Genomic DNA, 6403 nt, shown 5'->3' on the forward strand with positions numbered 1-6403 from the left:
CGACCTCGGCGGAATTTGAACTCAGAACGTAACGGCAGACAAAATACCGGCGTGCTAACGTTTCTGCCAGCTCACCGCCTTACATATATATATTACAGTTATGTTAAGACATGTGATACGGGAAAGTGCAGCATTGACGACAAAACATTTGTGGAGTAAACGATGGGCTGATTCGACTATACGACATGTCATGCGTCCGTTTGGAAGATTCCAGGCCCTAACCGATCATAGAAAATTGAGTGTGGGTCATGTGATTTTTGAACGCACTGCAAAGCTGTCAGTGGTTATACTCTCCTTTGCGGCGGTCGGCGCTGTATCTAAAACAACCCATTGTATGGTTGCAGGTCGAATGAATGTAGGTGTAATGGAGATATTGTACGCAAATGGGTACATTCCGGAAAGGGGCTGCAATGGGAGACAGCAACGAGGAAGTGAACTATTGAAATGATGCAGAATGCGAAGGGTTGACATTGGATTCTTGGTGTGGCTGAGGAATAAAAAACATAAACAGAGCTTATGCTGTCACATGAGAATATGTAGTAATGAATTGCTTGAAAAAATAAGGCGTAATGACACATGCACTTGTAGTAACGCCGTGCGCATGCGTAGTCTCACGCATGCGTGGAATTAAACAAGCAAGCGTTCTCGCTTCTATTCTATCTCTTTCTCGGTCGGCCGGCCATGAGCATGGAAGTGTCAAGCAGTGTCTCCAACATTCCAACTCTGGAGACAGTCTCTTTACGTGTTTAGCTGTCTCTCTTCATCTTTCGAACTTACGCTCGACAGCTCGCTTACATCTACATAACAACGTCCCAACAACTATACTCACACACACAAGAGCTAAAGATGTATATATTTACCACCTGAATAAATGTTGTTTAAGTTGATAGTCTGGAGTTCAGCGTTCCGTTATATTTCTAATTTTATATAGGAAAGTCAGGTATACATCTAATGATGTATAACCAACTTTCCTATACACTCATGCACACGTGATATCTGTTGTAGTCAGTCGCATTCGAAAGCTAATGGGTTGCATTAATGTAAATGTTAGTGATGGTGGGCGGGTATCGTTGGTGTTGCTGTTGTCCTTGAGTCTGCGATATATTTTGCTAGAGTCCTTGAGTCACTCATTTATATTGCTATGATCTTGAAGCCACTCATCTATATTGCTGTGATTCTGCAGTCACTCATTCACATTGCTGCAGTCCTTGAGTCTCTCATCTACACTACTAGAGTCATTGAGTCTCTCATCTACACGACAAGAGTCATTGAGTCTCTCATTTACATTGCTTTAGTCCTGGAGCCTCACATCTCACTTCTGTGCTCGTTGAGTCTCTCACTTATCTGCATTGCTATGGTTCTCGAATTTTTTTGTTAATTCCACTGGAAGACCACGCCGCTCCAACATTAAAAATTTTCTAATTCAGAGAATTGTAATTTAATATCCACACGAAACGTAGCATCTTCCGTTCCATGCTGACAAAAGAGCCTCTACATGGTCGTTTGACCAGCTAGAAACAGCAACGAAGCCACTCTCAGATCATACCTTCACTGGCTTTGATTGAAAATGTAGCATTGAATAATACAGTCCTGGGTCCTTTCATAGTATACAGGCGTTGGAATAGACGCAACTGGAATACCTTTGAACAAAGATACGCCCGTTCATTGACATTGACAAGAACTAGATATGGATTTTCAAATTTTGTTACAAGGCCAACAATTTTGGGGTGAGTGTGTTAAATCGGAGCAAAATGGCGCCGGATGGAAAATGCTACTGTAGCCCAAATTCAAAAATACATTGAGCGCGTGTGGAAACACAAGACCCGCTTCACTCGAGGAAACAAGTTTGGCACGATTGAAGTGCGATTTAAGGTTGAAGAAGAAGCCAGTTTCATTTCGTGACGAGTGAGGTATGACGAACTCTTCTTAATCCCCAGTTATCGTAGCCAATGCCTTGCTAGAGTTAGGGTGATAAACGTGCCTCAGACATATCCAGCACTTTATGGATGGTGGCCGTCTAGGTGGGTATAGGGGAAGAAGTGACTATCCTTGAGGTAAAGAAAATACCGCAACAGGACTGATCAGGTATAGGTTTGGAACTGACCATACAAACTAACCAAACATATATAGAGGAGGTAACTGACATGATAGACCTCTAGGATGGTACCCACCTGCCAGTGATAGAGGAGGTTAGAAAGCCAAGGTGCCACATATGTAGATCTGTGGCTAATTTAAATGTGTCCTGCCCTCAAAGAAAACAAACCCCCCACTGCTGCCAACCCCACGAACACCATAAAAACAAAATCAAGCAGAAGTGCTAAGGACCCCCAACCCTAACCCAAACCAAGACAACGAAGGAGTTGACTCCCGGCTCCCTCGGAAAAACAAGATTCTCGGAAAAGCGAGATTCTCCCCAAACCACCAACAACAGCAGCAATGTCATGGAGAAAGAAGCGCAGACCGAAGAATGTATCACTGTTACAAAAGTGTGCAGGTGAACGAGGAGACGGGTACATAGCCCTGCTCCAAGAACACAGCCAAAACAAACACATAAGCCACAGCTACAGCCCAAAGCACAACCACTCCAACAACAACAACAACAACAGCAAAAACAAGAAAACACAGAAACACAAAAACAACCAATAATGAAACTACTGAAACAACAAAATACTTCCAACTGTATGCAACATGTATCCATCAAGTTCACTTTTGTGAACAAAAGCAACAGTGAATTGATTGATTGATTTGGTAAATCAAAGAATAAAAAACAAAATTGAGATAGAAGGAAAGGAATTTGAAGATTTCGAAATCCCGAAGGATAGATTATTAATAAAAACGTCCTCAGACGTTTATAAAACAATTCTTTGAAAATTCCCAGCTAGTGTTGGAATTTTAAATAAGACAATAGACAAAATGCTTTTAGAAGGGTCTTTCAAAAAACATTCGGTAGTAAAAAGGTTCGGAATACCCGGGTTTCTCGAAAATCAAGGTAAGTGGCCTCCACTTTTTCTTTCTCCGACTAACATGTCTGTGCTGAGAGTGGGGCGTGTGAACATGCGTGGCCTGTGGTTAGCTTAGAAGCAAGGTCACTTGCTCAACGATCTTAAGTCGCTTCATTAAGATGTGGCCGCCATTAGCGAAACAAGAATTTCCGGAAAGCATGCTCTAGCATCCATTTTCAAAGACTATGAGATATCCTCATCTTGTGGTCTTTTGGAACTGGGTGGCGGTGTAGCAGCGCTATCCCGGAAATCCTAAGATCTTCAAGTATGGGAAATCTTCTAGGACCCGGATGGTAAGGTGAATGGCCATTTATGCCCCGACAGGGGCTGGAAGGCCAGATTTCTCTAGGCGTCTAGAAACATTCTTGCAAACGTCCCGCACTTTAATACTAGTGGGGGACTGGAATAGTATTTTGGATCCACGGAAGGACTGTATGAATCTAGTGCATAGTAGAAAGGGATGTAAAAGCCTCAAAAACCTGTTCAGAAACGTCTAGTTGCCTGACAATTACCGACTGAATTTACTTGATGTGTCAGTGTGGACAATGATCTAACACAACGGGTTATCCAGATAGTACCTAGATGGAGCATTTGTTAGGTCAGATGCTAGGGATAGTGTAGGTTGTCCACAATTTAAATTGGGCGGTTGCTCAGACCACAAACTTGTGATATGCACTATTGATTTAGATAGGGCCTATAGACAGTGATCCTGTTATTGGAAGTTGAACGCGTCCTTACCGACACGCAAAGACTACAGGGACCTGATTAGCGAACTAGTTAAGCGGCAGTTGATAGAGGCAATTGTCAACAACCGGTAGTGGATCGCCCTGAAGAGGACGATTAGAGTAGAATCGATAGCGTTTAACAAAAAGCTAGGCATAGAAAGAATTAGATTAGAGGGAGAACTAGTTAGCTAACTAGAAGAGTTGACGTGCTAGCGGCGAGAAAAGGCCCTTGGCCATTTCTTTAAGGCAAAACACTAAGGCTGCGTTGTCAGAGTTAAGGCCAGTGCTCTCAAACAAGAAGAAACTAGATGGTTAACGCGTGGGGGCTCCGTTTGTGAGGCATGTCTTTCTGCAGCTCGTCTCTTTGACGGAGCTGCAGTCCTGGGTGAAGGATAGACCGAGACAAGGCATCTATCACCTAGAATGTCGTCCGGTGCTCTGTCCTCTACCAGTCGGGAAATGGAAGCGGCGGATGTTCCACTTTAGCAATATATAGGAGATTACTGGTGCGGAAGTGCCTGGGCGTTGACGAATACGAACTGGCTAGTCTGTTCAAGAAGACTTTCCGGTCAGGAACTACCATGAATAATTTCCAGATGTCTTTGGCTTGGCACTGCTACTGGAGGTGAGGGCACCACCGGTTCGAGATAAACTCTACAGACACAGATGTGCTGTCAGACTGGCTTGTCCGAGGTGCGCGCAGAGTAACGAAACCGTTTTGTACGTACTCGTTCGGTGTCCGAGCACGGCTGCCTTGTGGAGCTATGTCGAACAGCTGCTGTTGGTGTGGGACAGATCAGTCTATCAGCTGAGTCTATAGTAATGATTGCCCGCCGCCTTCCTTTTAATCGGACAGGTAAGGTAATTTTCTTTTGTCAGGTGGCGGTGGCAAATGAAGTTGTCTGGTGGAGAGGCTGAAAGGCATGAGAACAGAGACATTTGGTAGAGCCCTTATCAACTTTTTCAAGTTTTACTTGAGACAGGAAGTGAGGGGGAAGAGTGGGGTACTGTCCTCGAATGAATTTGTTGAAAGCTGGGAGAAAGTTGCAAAAATGGCAGAAGTGTAGACCTATGAGTCGGAGAAAAGGAATTGGAGAGGGCACTTGCCCTTAGTGTTCAGGGAGATCTTGGATGGCGGGGTTCCTCGATTACCCCTAGAAGTCTTCCTGTGTCAGGAGGACCACATCACTATCATCCTTTTTTCCTTCTTCTTTTCTGTTACTGTTGTATACTATGTATATTCCCTTCTTTGTTTTATTGTATACCGCGAACTTTTTTCTTTTCTTAAAAAAAAGTCATTTCATTATTTGTACCTCCACCAGTAAAACCACACACACACTTTACGTCTGTCATTGTATATAACTCCATCATCCATCGCCCTGGTAGCTAATAAAAGAATTCATCACCCTCCTCCTCCGCCTCCTCCTCCGCCTCCTCCTCCGCCTCCGCCTCCTCATCATCATCGTTATTATTAAAGCGGTGAGCTGGCAGAATCGTTAGCACGCCGAGAGAAATGCTTAGCGGTATTTCGTCTGCCGCTACGTTCTGAATTAAAATTCCGCCGAGGTCGACTTTGCTTTTCTCCCTTCCAGGATCGATAAATTAAGTACCAGTTGAACACTGAGGTCGATGTAATTAACTCATCCACTCCTACAAAATTGCTGCCCTTGTGGCAAAATTTGAAACCATTATTATTATTATTATTATTATTGTTGTTGTTGTTTTGCTCCTGCCGTTACTGAGGAAAAAAAAGGTGGCGTAAAATGATTTAGTGCAGGAATTTTGTTTCATTCGCAGTCATTTCTACCAACACTCCATCTTCTAAATAGCTTTTATAAATATTACTATGTTAAGCAAGCTATCGAAGATTGGTTTTGTCCCAAGCAATAAAAAGCGATCGGTATCCATAAAGAACAAAATAGATGTAAGGGAAACAACTCTTTCATATAAAGAGTTATCGTTCTTATCTATTTATTTATTTATATTTGTATTAGTTTATTTCACAATATTGGCTTAGATTTCTTTTCGTTTCGCTTTTCATTCTTTATATTTTTCGTTCACCCCTGCTGTATTTATACACTCACAAACTCTCACAGACATAAACATACATACAAATATAGAAGTATATATAGATACATATCAAAACAGAAGATTGGAACAAAATTCTGGTATTACTTATTCACAGTTCCCAAAAAGTCTTTCTACTCTCCTGTTTTGATATGTAATTACTCTACAAATACTATTTTCCAGTATCTTTCAACTCTTATGCATGCCTCACACAAATATAACATCGTCATACAATTTTAGAGTACTGAAATAAGCAGATGTGATTCATGAGGACACAGCTTGGATCATAACCTTACATACATACATACATACATACATACATACATACAGTAATCCTTCGCCATGTCGCGGTTCAACTATCGCGGTTCACTTATCGCGGTTCACTCATCGCGGTTCAACTATCGCGGTTCAACTATCGCGGTTCACTTATCGCGGTTTATTATTCAAGCTTACGTCGATTCCTCGGTGGTGTTGTTTTGCATTTATAATAAGATAAACATACAAATTATAAAAATAATAAATAAAAATATACAAATTTTCACCTATCGCAGGGGGTTTTGGAACATAACTCCCGCGATACTCGAGGGATTATTGTGTGTGTTCATATAT

Source organism: Octopus bimaculoides, chromosome 22 (genome assembly GCF_001194135.2).
Source record: "Octopus bimaculoides isolate UCB-OBI-ISO-001 chromosome 22, ASM119413v2, whole genome shotgun sequence".
Lineage (NCBI taxonomy): Eukaryota > Metazoa > Mollusca > Cephalopoda > Octopoda > Octopodidae > Octopus > Octopus bimaculoides.